This window comes from Zonotrichia leucophrys, chromosome 3, assembly GCF_028769735.1.
Source record: "Zonotrichia leucophrys gambelii isolate GWCS_2022_RI chromosome 3, RI_Zleu_2.0, whole genome shotgun sequence".
Taxonomy (NCBI): domain Eukaryota; kingdom Metazoa; phylum Chordata; class Aves; order Passeriformes; family Passerellidae; genus Zonotrichia; species Zonotrichia leucophrys.
Genome location: NC_088172.1, coordinates 42,320,537 through 42,340,145, shown reverse-complemented (window position 1 = coordinate 42,340,145; position 19,609 = coordinate 42,320,537). Strand labels below are relative to the sequence as shown.

Here is a 19,609-nt window from a genome sequence, read left to right as displayed (position 1 = left end):
AGTAACTGGCCAGAAGAAAAAGAAAAGAGTCAGAGAATGCAGTATGTATTTACCTGTATGAATTAATGATCTTTCTGGTCTTCATTCCCTATATTTGTGTTGCAAACCTTGAGCTGGGTAACTTCTGCTTGAATGCACCACCGCAGCACAATTACACTGCTACTGCAAAACTCCACATCAGAACTGCTCCCAGCTGTGAATGAGGTGTGGGGTCAAAAACAAGCCAGGTTTCAAGACCTGTCTATCCTATTAGGAATGTTTGGTGGGTCTAACATCACCTAGTGAAGCTGTGAGATGGGTCCATGCTCCACGGCAGAGGCAATGGAGAGTGCTTTCCAGGGGTAGTGCAAAGCAATAAAATTCCAGAGGCAGTATTGATAGTATTGTCTCAGGTAGGTCTCGGGGGCTTGATCTTGTTTTAGGGTTTGGGGTTTGTCTTACTTCATTCCTACTTTTTCTACTGCTAGGAGAAAGATGCTGCCCTGGACTGGGCTGTTATTTCACAGTCTCCAGGTCAGCATTTTGAGATTCTGGAGTTCCTTGAAAAGTGCTAGAAGCTGTATTCTTTAGTACATTTGAGAGGATACTGAAAAAAAAAACAATGTTAAACTTTAAAAAATTATTATATTTTGCAGGGGATTAAGTATGGCACCAAGTAAGTTGCTTCTAAATGTACTTTTTCTGTTTCTTTGAGCCAGAGAACAGGATCATAAGGATGATGAAAATAATGTTGAACAGCTTTCAAAAAAGGTAGTATTTTTTTCTAGTTCCTGCAGTACCAAGGAAGATTGAGGGAGAAACTGTAATTGTTGCAATCATTGTTTTTTAACTGAAGTCTTAGTGTATCTAGCAAGACGCTTATGTAACACTGTCTAAAATGTCTTTGTACTCAGAAAAGGTCATAAGTAAATGTCTTTGAAGCGTAATCAGTGGAAGTACAGGACAATTTCAGAATTTCATTATAAATCTAGTTTAAATGCAATGAAGTCAGCAGAGTTACTTGGGATTTACAGTAGAGTAAGTGTGTGCAGAGTACAGCTCCATGATTTTAAATGTTTATTCCCACTGTGCAGATATTATACACTTGTCAGCAACTTGCACAGAATAATTTTAAAGAAGAGACTCAGCTTGCAAACCCATAAAATACTAGCTATAGGACAAACAAGTGAAAACTTTAACATTGTTTGATATACAAAAATGTTTTCTGTGACTGTGTTCACAGGGGTTCTTGGATGAGGCAAGAGATGAGAATGTTGACTCTATGAGCAGAAGGCTTGATTTATTATTTTATGATATATATATATTACATTATATCTATACTAAAAAGAAAAGGAAGGAAAAGATTTCCTCAGAAGGCTAAGCTAAGAATAGAAAAGAATGATAACAAAAGTTAGCTCTCTCGGACTCTGTCTGAGATAGCCCCGTCTTGATTGGCCATTAATTATAAATATTCAAGAAGGCCCAATCAAAAATCTACCTGTCGCATTCTACAGCAGCAGATAATCATTGTTTACTTTTTTTTTCTGGGGCTTCAGCTTCCCAGAAGGGAAAATCTTAAAGAAAAGATTTTTAGTGAAAAAGATGTCTGCAACAGTTTTCTAGTGTTCCCACAGCAGTGTATAAAACTAGTGAATGTTCCATGTAGTGATTACAGTAAATAGTTTTGTATGTAGGACATTTTAGAATAGAATATGAGAGTAGATACCTGTTTCCTTTATAGTTGTGGTTATCTGCTTAATCCATTATGTATTTTTGTGATCTATAGAGAAAGACATAAATCCTTTGGAGGAGGAACAGCTCTCCTCAGCAGCCTGGTTTAAGTTCTTTTTGAGCTAGTTTAGACCCCTGGGTTGGCTGGCTTGGGGCTTTTTTGTAATCAGATAACAAAGCACTTTCACCACCTCAGATCCCACATAAGAAATGGCAGGGCCCTTGGCTTCAGGAGATAAATGTGCCATCAATCATGCTGGCCAAGCACAGGTAGCAGGAGGAGGCAACTTTCAGCACAAGTGGTCTGTTCCTTTTCTGTAGCAGCTGAAAATTAAATTTCATTTGACGTGTAAAACAAATCCTGCACTTCTGTATAACTGCTTATGAAGAACACAGTAAAAGGTGAGAACTGAACAAAGAATAAAAATCATAGAATCATAGAAATCACATTTGGATTCACAAGACTTATATGCAGGTTTTTGTCAAAACTTTCACAGGAGTCTTGGAATTTAGATCCTAAGCCTGGGCTTTTTCAGTACTAAGAGGAATGATGTAAAATATAGAAGCGTGGAAAGCAGCGAGAAAGCTACTGGTGCAATAGACATTTAGTCCATGTAAAACAACATTTCTTTCTTGGGATTTCTGCATGCCTTTCTCTAGATTTGACCTATAGAGTCTTACCACTGCTGAGCAAACTACAGCTCCTGCCTGTCTGCGCTTCCTGTACACTGATTTATGTACAAAAAATGCTCCAAACCTGGCCCTGGAAATAAAAAATAAAATTACAGGAAGGTTTTGTCCAGTGCTCTTGTTATGAGAGATGCTTTAGGCTGTGCAAATTTCAAAGGGGCGGTTTTTCCTGTTTAGTTTCTAATGATGAACTTTGCAGTGTGCAAATATGGGAGGTGCAAATATATGAGGTAATTTTTCCTGCAGAAGCATCATGGAACAGGCAGATAAAACAGTGCAGGAGTATTTAGGAGTGTTATTTAAAGGTAAAGAGTTGAACAACACAAAGGACTGTTAAATTCATTGCCAAACACAACAGCTTTTGTGAGTGCTCCAGAGAAATAATCATAGAAGTATTTTTGTGAAATCTCTTTTGTTTGTGTGTTTGGCACACAACAAAAATTTTATTTGTATCTCACTACAAATAAAAAAAAAATTCTCTTCCTCCTGGGAGAATTTAGTGTGACAATGACTTTTTGAGACAGACCCGTTTGGAAGACAAGGTGCAGCTGTGCACTCTAAGGAGGAGAGAACGCTGTTCCCAGGCATTTCCTGGCCCAGGAGCAGTATGACTCCCAGCAAATATCCCCCTGCTCCAAGGGCAAAGCTTGTCCCTCTTTTGGCTGGACACCTTTCTGTGCCACAGAGGCTCTGCCAGGCAGCAGGAGCAGTTGCTGCTGCCAGCAGCAAAGCAGCTCCTTTGCCAGGAGCCAGACTCCCCATGACCCTGTGCACCCCAGGGAACAGGTTATCTGTTAGGACACCCAGGGATCCACCTATCTCAGCTGAGAACACGGCCACATCCCAACTGATCCTGATTTCTTGTCTTCAGCAAAGAAAAAAATAGCATAAAAAGGCGTTATCCCACTGGTGCTAGGCATCAATAAGGGCACTAATAGTGCAAATCTAGGAATGGGGGGTTGAACATTTATCCCTCTCTTTTCTAAGATTAGTCTAGTCCTCCTACGCATGCAACACTTTCTATCAGTTACTTGATAAGCCATCATTATGAATTACCCAGTGATTTGTTGATTTGGCATGTATGCAGCGATTCCACTGGTAAAGCAAGCCAAGAGAATTCATTTCTGACAGGAAGTTTCTGAATAGCTAGAGATGGAGTGCCACTAGACATGTATTCAGATTATTTCCTTGTGAAATAGGCAGAAATTTTGAAAAGTCTTTTTTTACTAGGCTTAATACTGTATTTTCAATGCTGACATGGAAATCAGTTCTTTAAAGATCAGAGAGATTTGTTGATGGTCATTCTTTGTTTTAATTACTATATCAATCTACGTAAGTGTATGAAATTACTGAAAACAAAACAAAGCATAAGAGCATCAGTCACTTGGGTCTGGTCTGCATGTTCTGGTGGCAGGGCTGGGTATAGTGTGAAGAACATGACCAGAGCAGCTGGTTTCTGTCAAATGGCATCATGATGGCATAAAGGAAGGTGCACTGGGCCCTGCTGGCTCTATCATTCATGCTCTGCAGCTCGGCTGATGTAATTTTCTCTGATGGTTCTCTCCCCTCTCTGCAGTGTCCTGGGGAGCTGCACGGCATTGCCCATTCATGCTGCACTTGATGGATAGCAAAGAGAACAGGAGTGCACCATCCAAAAGGGCAGCCGGGCTGCCTTCCATTAATATTCCCATGTATCCTTTTGGGGAGCTCTAGGGGTAAAAATCACCAAGTCAGGAACTTGTTACCTACCGAGCCTGGAAATTGTTACTTTACAGATGTGGCAATGTTGATGTAAGGCATTGCAATACTACAGGCTTTGCAAAATAATCTGTCCCCTGGAAATGAGGCTAAGATTAAACACACATCTCTCTTTATAGACCAGTGACTATGTGTCAAGGGCAGCATCTTTTGTTCACTGACCTGTAACATGATTTGTAAATGCATTTGTCTCGTTTTATGTTCCTGTGTGTCCTTTGAGGGCTTTTCTAGTATACTGGCACCCATGTAAATACACTTGGTGAAGCAAGCACCTTCATTAGATTTTGGCTTGTGTATGTATTTTATCCTAAATTACTTCTTCCAAACAACCACATTTTCTTGCCTGTCCAATATAAAAACTTGCCTCACACACTGTTGCTCTGGTGCCAAATTACTTCAGCTTTAACTCTCCCACAGAAACATTTGTGTGCAGAATTGGTTTTGTGCATGATTTAAAACTGCATCGTGCAGTAAACTCACTGTTCAGTGAGTTCTAGATTTTATTTAGCAAAAAAAAAGTGTGAAAAAATGTAAATATGAAACAATTATATGTCATTTAAGAGCTAAAGCTAAACCTCATCCTGATTCACCAGAAAAATTTTGTCTAACAAAAAGCCCATATGTAATGGTGTACTGTAATAATGACATAAAGGAAAGACAGAAACTTTTATTCTTTCTTAACATAAATTAAAATAACAATTTCTAAAAGTCAAGTCCATGATTGCTTCTGCTTAAGTTTAGTCTTCTTTAAGAACAGCAAAAAATTTTCACTAAATTCCTCCCTCTCCTTCCATGACTTCTTGAAACTCTGAAGGAAGAAGGTTTTAGATAAGCTGTTAGATAATTTTTCCATAGCCAAATAATTATCTTTTGTTTATAATCTGTAAACAAATGAAATTGGGTTCTTTTTTAATCTGTGTTGCCAGCATGAAATTAAATACAGCTGTAAGGAACATTTATAATGGATGGTACTGCAAAAAGAGCAACTTTGAGTGTCACCTTGACTGACTGGATTTATTCCCTATTTTTCAGAATGAATCAAATGAGAAAATGCAGGGCATAAATGCTCAACCGAACTTTTAGACAGCAACTTTCAGTCTAATTGCATGACTAATTATATGCAAAAAGTTCATTACACAACACGTCAGTCACAAGAGTGTCATGGCATTGCTAAGAGCAGGGAAATTACAACAACCATCTTGTGCCTTGTCTAAGCTCTTTATTTTTATTTGGCTCTGGCTTGAAAGACATACAAATTCTAGACTAGAGATCCAGTGTATTACATGCTTTTGTGAGTAACCCAGGTTAGTTTTAAATTGCAGGGGTTCTGTGGCCTGTTCTGTGCATCCTCAGATGGTCACCTACAAAGCCACTGCAAGGAATAAAGCTGTGGACTGACCCCTGCACACCCATCAGATCCAGAGGGAGTGTGTGGCAGGCAGAGCCTGGAGCTGGCTCCAGTCCCCTCGTGGTGCCAGTCTGTGCACACAGCAGCCAGGCACTCACACAGCATTTGGGATGTCACCCAGGCTGTGAATTCCTTTTTAAAAGGTTGCACGGTGGCAATTGTCTTCAGCTGGGAAAGGGTTTGCTGTTTCAGCAGAGGACACTGATCCAGATAGACAGAAGAGCATACTCAGGTGAAGTTGCTAAGGGATATAAACCTGGTGAAAGGGTAAGTGAATGCAAAGCCTTAGAGCCATACCTATACAAAGAGCTTGTGTTGTCTCCTGGGAATCCAGTCAGACATGGACCATGGACACCATTCTCAAGGGAGGTTAAAAAACAATGGGGAACTTCTGGTTCAGATGACACTATACTTTCCAGCCTGTTGACTGTGTCTTCTTGCTGCAGGCTATAAAACTGCATCTAAATACAAATTAGAGCAATTAGATTTTTCCATACAATCTGAAAACAAGCATCCCAGTTTACTTTCTTATGTGGAAAACTGCACATTTCCCAAATAAACCCCAGCTGGGTTGCTGGAACTCTGCTGTCAGGAAGGTTTTCATTGGTGTGCACTGAAAATCTGGATGCTGTCATGCTCAGTGCCCATACTCTGTTTTACAGCAGGATTTTTCTTTCTTCAGGCAGAGCTGGGAACACTGACATTCACCCAGCATGTTTCCTCTGTGCTGAATTCCTCTACGTTGAATGACTAACAAGAGACCAAGGAACACTCTGAAGATATCTTTTCATTGCTAATGCTCAGATTTTCCATTCATTGCCAAGACACAGCATCCATTTCCAGCAGTAAATGTCATGCACACAATGGCTCTGCTGTCGGTGTGAAAACCTAGCTTAACTAAAGGAGGAGGCATAAAAGACCAGAGCTTATCCTCTGTGTGCAAAACTGTACCGTCCAAAGAATGTTTCAAACTCCCAATTTGAGATAGATGGATTAATAAGGCTTCATTATCTGCCTGCATCGAATGTATCCTTTTTATTTTTTTAAATTTGGATCATCTTTACATGTTGAGGGACTAAAATGGATTATGGTCCTTAGCTGGCCAAAATAAGGGAGTGTTTGTAGGAAGGTTTGCAGACTGCTGACCTGACTGCATGGTCTTCACCTGGATGAGTGGGAGTGTTAAGGTGCTTGTTCTTATCTTGGAGAAGACAGCATCCCAGAGGCTGTGTTTAAGCAAGCAGGAGATACCAGGGATGGCAACAGAAGATGATATCGGACAAAGGAAAGCAGAACCGACAAAATCTCATTGAAAAACAAATGCCGGGGAACACGTCTGAGGTCAGTCACTGAACCATAAGCAAGACCCAAATCAAAATCTGAATCTGCCTTGTAGATTGATCTTCAATGCACAGCCTGTAAATTGATTCCAAAGTGGTATAATTCCTTAGTGCAGAAGTGTTCCATGTGTATGAGACTATTTCCCCAGCTTTATATAGTCAGAGACAGATAAAATCTGATTTGAAAATAATATAGCGTGCAGTGAATAAATTATATGCTCCGGCATTTGGTGGTGTTTGTGAGATATAATTCTATTTCTAGAGCAGTGTAGGCTTAAATAGCCAAATGGTGTTTATAGGAGATGGGCTGCTGCATTCCTTTTCAGTTTGCTAATATGTACTCGTCTGCTGAAGCAAACCAGCCCTGCACCGAATAAACACATGGGACTCTCTTCATCTGTGGGATGATGTGAATAAACCATCATGTCTTCACTGGAGATCTATGCAGCATATCTTAAATTGTGAAAAAATCAAACAATATAAACTGACTATGCTAACTGAATACACTTTCAGTCTGTATGCCTTAACTTACCAAGTTGAAACTTGAACTAACAATAATCTGTAGCTGGAAAATCTTTGTGATGGACACTGTAGAATTCCAGAAAGATGGCTGAGAAGTGCAGTTTGTTTTTGTAAAGACTTTAGGATCTTTGTTTTAAGTATGTTTAAATCATAAATGATATTAAGTGTTTGTTTTACTGCTGTTCAGCACTTTCAGGGTTGCATTAGGAAATGGGGACATGTCATTTTGACTTGATTACCATGGAAAACTTTGTTTTGTACAGTCCTCTAGGCAGAGCACTGCAACATGAGTTCTGTGCTGGTGAATATACTACAGATGTGGGGCTGTGCAGTCCCACCACCAAGCAGTAAAGAGGTAGGGAAATATATGACTGAGAAAATTTAGGAAATTTTATGACTGAGCTGACAACACTCAGTCACTGGAAAAAAAATAAGCTAAGACAATGGAGCAAATGTTTATGATTCTTCTCTTCAATGTAATTTTCACTGCTGCAAAGTGATTCTAAACACAAAGCACTTTGGGAGATTGTGATAAAGATTTCTCAGAGTGGTTCTCTTTCTCTACAGTGATCCGAACAATCCCCCAAGACCAATGTCTGAACTTGTGTAGCTGCAGTTAGTGCAGTTTTAGAAGGCATCAGGCTTTATTCAGGATTCTGCTTTCAGTCTCCAAAATTCAAATTCTGTCTGGAAAGGAAGGTGCTGAGACAAAGCCCTTGATCCTTTCTTCTCAGATCTTGGTAGTAGGGTAGTAGCTCAGTGTAAAGCTTCACCCAGTTCTGCTCAAGTAGCTCCCCCCTACCCTTTTACTGAGAATCATTTTAGCTGAGATTGTTGGTGTGATCAGCTAATTAAGCCAGACAGAAGCAGGCAGAAAGCCAAGGCATGATTTTTTACTTGCAGCATCTAGGTCTTGAGAAGGAAATTGTTAACATGTGGTGGCTATCTTGCCACTTGGAAATGAATAGTTGTGCTTGAACACTGTTTCACTATGGAGGGGGAATCTGTAAATGGAATTGCAAGCCTTCCTGACAGGAACAAGGACAGATCACAAACAAGGTAACCAAAGTAACTGCTTGATTGTTGATATTAATGCCCAGAAGGAAATATGTCTCTTAAGTTTTTTCCATGGCTTTCTATTTTATCTTTCTCTCATTTAACAATGATCCATATTCAAGTAAGAGTAAGGACAGTGCAAATTGAAGGAAGGAAATAACTGGCTTTAAGCAATGGCCTTTTGCTTTTGGACTAGCTGGGGTTGTTCTTCATCTTTCTCAGAAATCCCTGTGTATAGGCAGTGAGCAGGGTTGGCTGCTTGCTTTGAATTCCTCTTTGTTTACGGTGACAAAAAGACCTCGGCTTGTAAGCAAAGCTCTGAGCAAGGATGTGTCCTGAAAGACAGGAACAGCTGGGCCTTCTGCAAGCTCTGCTGGGTTCTGTGGTCTCCAGGCCAATTTTGCTTACAGTATGTGAATTATCTGCATATCCAATTTTATAAATTATTCCAAAGAGGAATTAGTATAATGTTACTCTCCAAGCTTCCCTCCTACCCTCTCCAAGATGAAACAAATCTGCAGTTTTCAGAGCTTTCTCCTCACTCTTTTTCTATTTCTCCTTTTCTCCTCTCTTTCTTTCTACTGACTGCCCAGACTTCATGAAAGCAAGCAAGAAAAGACTTATCAAGCTACTTATTTTTCTGCCTAAAACTTTTACATCAAAGAAAGTTGGAGTAGTTTCTGAACTGAAGAGTTTTTGAAGAGAACATGAAAACTCCAAAACCTGACACTGTCACATTCCTACTACGTCATGGTACACATATATGTTTCTGTGTAGCATCCAGAACATTACATTTGACTGTTGCTATTTAGTGAGAACTGACAGTGCACTTCATGCTGTTCAAGAGGCAAACGAAAATTCAGACCTCCTACCAGGAGCCTGTTCCTTATTTCTGAAAAACTAACTGTGCCTTAATTTCAGTCTGGGAATTAATGTTATTTCAGAATTGTCTTCTTAATTTCCATCATTCCTCTTCTGCAGATGTGGAAAATCACCTTTTTTACTATATCTCCCACTACTCCCTTCATTACCATCTGTTACGAGCTTGCTGCTAATTTCAGCCTCCTATTTTTTTCTTTTGGGAAGAAAAATAAAACCAAAAGCAAACACAAAATTCGCCACCCCCCCCACCCCCAAACCCAAAGAAACAATCCCCAAAAGCAACCCAAACAAAAAAATCTGTCCATCTGTATAGCTGCTGAACAACTTACCAGCAGTAAGAAAGAACTCCTTTCAGGGACCCAAGCCAATACTTCTGCTTAGGTCAGCCAAGAGGAATTGTCTTTTCTTGGGTACATCCTATACCCGTCTCTTCTTTCCAAGGGAAAACAGTTTTCACTAGGCAAGCTGATACTCTGCCAGCCAGAAAAACCTGTGCTGTTTGAAAAACTAAAGCTGTCTTTAATAAAAATCTTCTGTCTAATATAACCATTCTTTCTCTATTAGCCATCTGGGTAGTATTAAAGGGTTCAGGCAATAGTATTTAATGGTATTAAGAAAACAGTAATTTTCTAAATGTGCATTATTTTTAAATTTTATCTGTTCTTTGATACTTTTTCTAACAGCCTTGCACAGAACCGAGGTACTCAAACTGCTTGGATCCTCCCTGTTTATTTTTAAAGGAATTGAAACTGGTTAATAATAGTGACAGCACTGTTACAACAAAATCAATTTTAATCAAAACGTCAGTTCACTGAGCTATGAATAAACAGATCTATGGGTAGTAAGCACATTTAGCACAGTCTAACAGGAAAACATTAAAACTGGAGAGGACTGGACTCCCTCCCTAACTCCGTACTGGGCTGCTGTGTGCTCAGTTTTCATCTTTGAAATGGCCACAGCAGGACTCACTCCCACGAGTTTGGAAGTGATGTCTGAAACTGCCAGGCAGAATGAGAGTGAAAGATTTTGAGGAGAGGCTCTATACCATGAAGGCCTGAAGGAACAGATATTTTACACCGTCTCTTTGAAAGCCTCAACACACGCCCACACACGGATTGTCATGAATAACTCTGATGATGCACTTGCCAGCTACTCTGCAGATACAAGCAAGCCAGTAAATGAGTTGCCTACTCATTTGCAGTGGTTGGCAGTGCCTGCATCAAAGCTGAAATATGATGAGAGGATTTGTGTCATGTGTCCTGAACAGGGCAGGCCTGCATCACGCTCATTTGCTGTCCAGCAAACGCTATTTCCTGACACTGTGACATGCTCACAGGGGCAGGTCTCCCTCTTCGCTGTGCCGAGCAGTGAGTCCAGCCAAGTCTGCCACTCTTCTGTTTAATCTGTAACAGTGTTGCCAGCTGTCAGATCTCAGGAGATTCTATGGAGCTAGCATTGTATTTAAAAATAGAGCTGATAAGAGTGTGGGTGAGGGAAGAGCACATTCAGAAATCTGGCTTTTTGTTCTTCGTGAGAACTCTCTCACTCTCTCTCTCTCTCTGACAGATTTTGCAAAGAGCTCACCATATGGGGGATGAGGGCTTGGGAAAACCTTACCCTGAATTCCTTCAACACTGTCCTCTGCTGGGGTGATAAACTGTATGATTTAAGTTGCACAGCTAAGTGGATAATTTGTTCTGTGGTCCTAATGTGCTTATTCATCCTTCATACAATCATTGGAGTCATTACCGAGGTCTGGTCAGTCAGATTGATAGGACAGACAAAGGGTGATGGCTTTAAACAGAGGGCAGGTTTACATTATATATTGGGAAGTGGTGGATGCCCCATCCCTGGTAGTATTTGAGGCCAGGTTGTGCAGGGCTTTGAGCAACCCAGTCTAGTACAAGGTGGCAGGAGGGTTGGAGCTAGGTGATCTTTAAGGCCCCTTCCAATCCAAACCATTCTATGGTTTTATGAAATTACTTTCCAAGCCTTTACAAGTGGGTATGCAAATCCTGCATATGTATCAAGCAGAGCTTCCCCACAGACCAGTGGGGAAATGCAGGTTGGATATTAGGAAGAAGTTTTTTACAGAAAAGGTGATAAAATTGTGAAATGGTCTGCCGGGGAGGTGTTGGAATCACCCTTCCTAAATGTGTTTAAAAAGATGTGGCACTCGGTGCCATGGTTTAGTTGAGGTGTTAGGGAATGGGTTGGACTCAATGTTCTTGAAGGTCTCTTCCACCCTAGTAATTCTGTGAATTCAGTGCCACAAGGACCTTGAGTCCTTGTCCTCTTCAACATGGAACTAGTGACTCTTCTATCTGCCCCTTTTTCTCTGGTAAATCCAGCTGCTCTCTATGGAATTACTGCTGGGCAGGGAGGACCTGCAGTATGCAGCCTGAGGTCTGTGCTGTGGAAATGTTTGATGTGTCTGAGTTTCAGGGGCTGTAGAACCCTATATTGCAGTTGGGACAGCAAAAAAATTTCTGTGAGAAATACTTGCAGCTGGAGATATGGTTGATCAGGACTCTATAAAAACCATCCATTTCAGTGACTGTTCACTTGTACTTTAAATAAATGAGTCTTGAGCAAAGAGTCTTTTACCATATGCTCCAGTTTGAGTACCTATATATACTTCATATAAAATTATACTTGAAAGTCATATGAAAAATTATGCTAAAAAAACCCAGGGAAAATAAGGGACTCATTAGATAAGGAAACACAATTCACAGCCTCTCAAATTAGATATCTGGATCTGCTTATCCAACTTGGCTCACATGACAGCTCCATGGCAGTTACAGTATTTACTAACTTATCTGTTCTTTTTAAAGAGGGCACTAATCTTGCAACATTTTCTTTTTCTCTCTGCTCATACAAATTTGAACTCCCAACAGATTCTGTTTCATTCATGATGGTGAGCTCCAAGAGGGTTTCAGTATATTTTTGTTCTTTGTATTTTTTACCTTTTGCATATATCTGATGGAAACAAAAATATTGATAATTCATCTGTATTTTAGAACTTTTTTGTGCTTCAGAACTGATGTAAATATTTTTCAAGGTTAAATTTTATTCTGAACATTCAATGTGCCTCATAATGGCATTTTTTAATGCTTTTGTGTTGGCAGTTTCAGCAATTGAAGCACGACACAGCAAATACTAAATATAGATTCAAGTGTAATGGTTGGTAGTTTTTGTTTTACACAGCTCAGTTTCTTTATCTCTGTGCAAGGGAGACTGGTTTACTTAAATTGGAATGTATAAGCTCAAAGATATATAGCACTGAGTACATATAGTCATGTTGTGGAGCCTTTAGAGTTTGTAACGTACTTCTAGGGCTTTAGATATTTCAGTTTACTCTAAAGGTCTGTATGAGTCAGCTTTCAGAGGTTATGTTTTCTTGCCCACCAGTAACATGTGAAAGCAGCAACATAAAAATGCAGCAAATGTGTTTTGGAAATACTGATTCAATTTATCGATTTCAAAATTAGCTCCTGATTTCTACCTTAATATGATATAACATTCATGGGTTTTTTGTATTTTTAATTCAAATTTTGAGAGTTTATCCTTGCTGCAGTCTTCTTAGTGAAAGACAAAGAGTATTTTCATGTATTTCAAGATACTTCATTATAGCTGTCTTCTTATTTCTGTCTTAATTTTCCTGTTCTATCTGTTAACTGCAGTGGCTGTGCTAAGTAAAGGTCTTGTCATGGTGAGTGCTGGGGCTGTGTTCCAGCAGGGCCAGCACCATGAAAGCTCAGTTAACATATTGTCAGTGGTGTCATTGAGCAAGGACTTCCATGAATGAACTGACTTCATGGAGCATTTGCTGGAGTAGTGTGCAGATGGGAGTCGTGTGTATGACTGCCTCGTGCGCTTCCTTAATGAATTTTTGTTGCTCTCCATTTTGGCTTCCTGACTGCTTGTCATCTCCTGTATCAGTATATGCTTTTTTGTAATTTTCACATTGGAAGCTTGTGCAAAACGTTGTTTTGGAAGGATGCAGCCAGATCCAGATTTTTACTTAAGCTTTTTATCTTTTCCTATTAATGCATTTTGTTTGGGTCTTTCAAGCTTCTTACCTTGTGAACAGATGGCAACTACTTTTCCTTCAGAAGCCCTGGAGACATTCTCATGTTCTGGGTTGACCTCCTGATGCTTGGCTCAGAAGATAGCAAGACTAAGAACTAAATTGTCAAAGTATAGATATTTGTATCATACTGTCCTGCACTAACCAGAAAATTGCTACTGTGATGGTTCTGTTTCATTTTAATTGATTTACCCAGATATTCTTACTCACAATATTAGAATGGCACAGCAATGCAGTACATGATGTGCAATTCTTAAACCATGAGATTCCTAAATGAGTCGGACTGTCCCCAACAAGTCAAGCAGCAAAACTTAAACTTCTATGCTTCTTTTACCCATATTTATTGAAAGTTACATGCTCACTTAGCAGCTTGATTTCTTGTTTTCTGAGTGACCAAAGATCAGATTACATGTTTACTCCTCCCAGATCAATTTGGTCACTCAAGTAATGTGTTAAAAGTAGAATGATCTTACAGCCAAGCCTCAGCTGCAAAGTTAATTTTAATAAGCACTCTTGTCTGTGTTAATTTTAAGTCAAAAGCAAAACAGTCTGAGGATATGGTAGTAGATTCATGTACATGTCATAATTTAACCCTGAGGTCCTATAAAACAAATCTGATAGGCGCTGTGGGTCAGTACAAACCAGTACAGCCCAATTTGTGTGCTTCAGTAATTTTCTGTCTTCTTGGGAAAAAAGGGTTCATCTAAAAATGTGTTTTCTATATGTTTATTAGTTTACTGTGAGAAAGATAGATACAAGGCACAAGACATAAGCAAATTATGCTTTACAGAGATGGGCATATCAAAACCAGAGTGTTTTCTAAGGCTGCCTGTCCTGCACACCAGGCAGCTCCCAGCAGTGCCACGGCCGACGGCTGCTGGTCCTTGAGTGCTGTACAGGAAACAGGCTGGTTCTGAGACATCTGTGACTTCTTCTGAGACATCTGAGACATCTGCTTGGATGATGGGTGGGTATAGAACTGCTCAATTAAACTGGATTTTATTCCACCAGCATAGAATACCTTGTCATTTTAGTTATGGAATTCTCACTGCTGAGAGAAAAAAAAAAGTACTATAATAGTGATACATTATTCTAGCATATAGTATGCAATTAATTATTCTAGAATCAATGTCAGTGATTTTTGTAGAATAAAAGTCAATGGAAAAAAATGGGGTAGGGAGCCTCATTAAGATGTTGTATTTATAGTTACAGCATGAAATAAATTTTTCCATCCGACTTTTACGTATGGGCATATGACAGTACTGAGCTGACTAAACTAAGCACTGGCATAACTCCATTGACTTTACTGAAATTTCATCCCTTTGCAGCGATATTGGGTTTGGCTCAAACACAAGAGACCAGATAATTTTCTGACTGGTAATGCTCATAGCTTGTATTTCTGACTTGGAATAAACAAACAACATATTTCAGGCTATAAGCAGATAATGACGGCCACTTGGAAGAAATTTCCATTTTCAAGTATTCATACAACATTGCATCGCTGGCTGGTTGCACTATAGTGTGTTTGGCCTTCATGTAACAGTTACTTATAATTTAAAATTCTGATTTACTGCAAAATTATATAATTCACCAGGGATGTTTGTTGCAGAAGGAAAACAGGACTTACTCCTTTGAACACAGAGGTGAAAAAAAGGCCAGGAACCTGAACTACATGGTCTGATCCTTTGTTTCATTGACTGCATACAAGGGGTTGCTTTTTGATTAACCTTTAAAGCAGGTAGGTTTAAACAGGTCAGGCTAAATGCTGTTTTTGTGCTTCTAATACAGCAGTGACTTCATATTTGAGGTGGAGTTTAACATACATAAAGAAGCTTAAGAAACCCTGCAAGTTATTGTGTAGTGGTATCATCCAGTTTTGGATGCATCATCCTTCTGCATTCATTTGTCTGTGTGTGACATGGAGTGAAACAAGTCTGCCTTGAAGGAAAATGATAGCTATAAGAATTTGAGCATTGTCAGTGGCAGTGGGATCAAAACCCTGAACTGCAGCACTTCCTGGGCTTTAGCACAAGTTCTAGCACAGAGAAACAAATGCGAAAAGTATTGGTGCTCCTAAAATCAGAGTGTGTGTTCACAGAAAGTGAGAGTGAATCAAGGGGGCTCAAGAACAAGAGAACTGGAGATTCTGTGAAAAAGTCATGCAGTGAAGTAAAAGAAACAATTAAAAAATTTTTTTGTGAAAGCATAATGTCTTGCAAGAAAGCTGGATATGTCAGTGAGTCCAGGGGAAGAGGCTCCCTGGCTGCTCTAATACAGGCACTTAAACTTTATAGGAACCAAACTGGAAGCCTGGGAGAAGATCTGCCTCTAGCCTGTTGGTTTTTACATATTCTCTCCATCTGCTCTCAAACTGTTTATATTTCCTCTTCTTTTCTACTGCCTTGGGGAAGAAGGAAAGATGGAGGAAAAGGAAGATAGAATAGCAGAACTCAAAAAATTTCCCTTTGAGAAAAATATACAAGGGAAAATCTTGTTTATCTTCATAAGTTACTGGTTAGACGCCACTGGATGCCACTCCTGCATTTGTTCTTCTGCACTATCTGAGTTGATAACACAAAGTTGATTTATTTATCTTTGATTTATTTTAAATTAATATGATACACACACACACACAAAAAAAAAAAAGAAAAATTCCTGACACCAAAGGGTCTTTCAGCAATGATGTAAATAATTTCTCAGGTGAAAATCTGACTCTGGGAGCTGGAACATGAAGAAGAATCTGCAATTTCAGGATGTTGGTAATAAACCATAGCTATGTTTATAGGTATGGTAACAGTGAGCTGTTTGGTTTGACTCTCTCCCATGGTGTAAGCTGTTAGTAAAAGCACAGTGCAAAGCAGATTCAAACTGGTATCCACTTGTGCTCCTCTGTGAGACATGAACACTCTCATTTGCTTGTAGAAAAGGCAAAAATGAAAATATTGTATACATAGTTTTACTTCACAATGCCTACTGTGCAGATATTAGATGACACAATTTATTGTTAATGCTGTGCAGTGCACTCTGTGTACTTTGAACAAAACATTTCAGTCTTTTATAGGCCAGCATGCCCCTACCAGCAGGTGTGCAGTTCCTTAGGTAAACTAATCTGTTCTTAGTTATAGTGACTCCCAATACAGTTTAACATCTTGCTTTGTAACATACATAGTTATTTTTTTGGAAAACAGGAGGAATTGTTCTAAGGCTTCTTAAAGGCTGCTAAGATTTTGCTAGGACATAGTGTTCAACTGAAAAAGTTGTGGGTGGAGGGAAAGAATTGCTGTGCTTAGTGAAGCAACTCAATAACTGAAAATTTGTGATTTTAATTTCAAAGTAATTTACAATGTAGATATGCTCGCAGAAATACCGCTGTTGTTTTTCGATAAAATGCACACATGCCTAAAGTCTTAATTAGATAGGGAAATGGTCTGCATTCTCTTAGAACAATGTTTAGGTATTTGAGTTTTCAAATAATATTTTAATTTTATTAAATGTGAAAGCAAGTGTGTAGAAGAAACATTTAATTTATTTTTAGCTTTAATCAAAAGAAAATGCTGCTTTCACAGATTATGCTTCAGCTTAATTCCACTTCAAGCATTATGTTTTTACTGAGGGGGAAAAAAAGGGATGTGATTTCTGAACCTGGATCCACAGACCATTGCATAAGACATGCTCCAGCTGACCTTAGTGAGACAGCATCTGCCTAGCACCAGTGCTTAAACTGTTATATTCCATTGTCGTTTTCCTCTGCTCATTCTGCCAAGAAGGTGGAGTTTGTGTCAGAAAAAAAAAAGGAAGTGGGGGAAGGCTTTTCAGACACTAAGAAATTGAGTCCATTCAATGTCTGGAGCATCAAATTTCACAATAATTACCTAGGGATGCAGTCTGTTTCCACTTATGGTTTTATTTACGTGTAAGGTTACTTGAGTTTCCCCTCACACTGTGCTGCTGCTTTCCATGAGTATCAGGACCTTGATACCCCCCTTGACTGAGGCAGCACTGAAACACAGATTGTCACACTCCTAATTCTTATCAACCCAAGAGATGTAAGAGGTGACAAGCTTAGCAGTAGAACTGGATGATCTTAGAGGTCTTTTCCAACCTTAATGACTCCATGTTTCTACTCTCATGCAAGTCCCCCAAGCTGAGATCCACATCAAAATAGAGGATTGCTTCAGCAGCATTAAATGGCATAAGCTCTTTTTTCTTTTTTTCTTTTTTTTTTTTTTTTTTTTTCCCAGGAGGTCCAGACCAGTCATCATAATTTTTCAAGAGATTTTTGAAAATCTAAACCAAATACTGCTCTGGGTCTAGAACTGGATACAGAAGCAAACTGCAGCTGTAAAACATTGCTGAATAAAGAATAAAGCATTAACAACCTAACTATTTATGGAGTAGAACTACTGGCTTTAGTTTGGTCTGGTTTCCAGACAGATACACTGCGGTCATTAGTAGAGAAAAAGCTTTACTAATTACATTCAGTTTCCATAAAAATAACTTAAAATCCAATCACAACAATGAAAGTGTCTCAGGTTTTGCTATCTAACTTTTTATACTTAAGCACAGTTGGTTTTTTCTCTCTGCTCTGAGCAGTAGCACTGTCTAAGCAGAGATGTCCCAGTGGGGATGCCTTGGAAGACACAGCCCTATGGTGGGAGGGGATTCAGCCAGGCTCTCTGGCAGTGTTCTGCCACCCTCATCTTGGCCTTTTTATCTTTTTTTTTCATCTGCAATATTGTTCACGGCTAGACAGGAGATACATAAGAAACTGTGAACTTCCATGAACGGCAATACAAATTACATAAAACCACTGCAGTGACATTTATTAGAGGATAGAAGAACAGTTACCACACATTTTCCATGCATGTAGCTTTCTTGCAGTCATGATATGCCTCTGGATTCTTGCAGCTGCATTTCAGGACAAACCACAAACTCCAGAGCTTAGCATTCACGAGGCAATTTTTCTTCTTGCCTGCAGCTAGATAACCTCCCCATCTTAAAATTCAGCTTCCTTACAGCTCACTGTATCCTCCTGTAAATATGCTAAGTACTCAAGCTAATCCAACAAAATAGTATGCTACAAATGTTACACACAGTCAAGTCCTTTAAAGAGGCCTTGAACTAAGCTGTTTATGTGTTTCTTTGTCTTCAAAGTTTTGCAATATACTTTAGCTTTTATTATTTCTTCATGTTTACCTACCATGCATCTCTCAGAAATATTCTTCTGTATTGACGTTGGTTTCAGGGTTGAAGGCTGGACACTTTCACTGAGGTGGTGGCAATGAAAATTTAGTTCTTGCTTTGGTGTTCTGTTGTAAACCAGTATTTGTGGCTTCTTGAAAATGCTTCTGACCTTTTACCATTCAAGGACTTCTAGCAATAGTCTGAAGGTTTTGACAGGATCTCCTGCAGTTTTACTATTTGGGTTTTTTATTCAGTATTTGGTAACATTTAAAGTCTGTGTTTCTACAACTCTACCTACAGAACGCCCACTGACACTCTGAAGTTAAAACAAGCTGGTGAGGAATGCACATCACGTCAGGCCTTCAGTGAGTGTGCAAGGGCTTTATACAGCTAAGAAAGGATGAAATAACAACATGCAGCATTTCTACATGCTCATGCCAGTACTTCTGAGGCCTGTTTTATTGAGTATGTTATGAATACCAAGCTAGGCATAAATAAAACATGTCTTGTGCTGAAACAAAACATATAACTTTCCGAAGAGATGAAAGCTGTTCTGTGATCATCAGCTACTAATTAAAAATGCATTGGGTCAGCAGGAAATGTTTGAATACAGTTTTATTTATTGATTGTGAATGTCTCCACACAAACACAGAACTGATCCTGTTTTACCTCACCTCCCTACACTATCATGTCCATCATAATCTACAATGCTGCCTGGAGCATCCCTTTTATTCTTTTGGTGGGTGTGCATTTTGTAATCTTGGTATGGCTATGCTGAAGTTAGAAGCTGTCCAAGTGCCTTCTCCTTCTCTGTTTTTGTCTGATAATGTGGATTGCTGATTGGGTCAGGGTCTTGTTCAGAAAGTAGTTTACACGGGGCCCACTGGGCTGCAGTTGCAAGCAGCAGTAACAGAAAGGCTGCTGTTGCAGAATTGTCTTTTGAAGTATTTGGAGCAGACTCAAAGCAGC

The 19,609-nt window shown here is 39.3% G+C and overlaps 1 protein-coding gene across 1 annotated transcript in view; it reads left to right on the top strand.

Moving 5' to 3' along the window:
- Nucleotides 1-19,609, top strand: part of CEP85L (centrosomal protein 85 like) — a 134,847-nt gene that overhangs the window by 9,626 nt on the left and 105,612 nt on the right. The window lies entirely within an intron of this gene.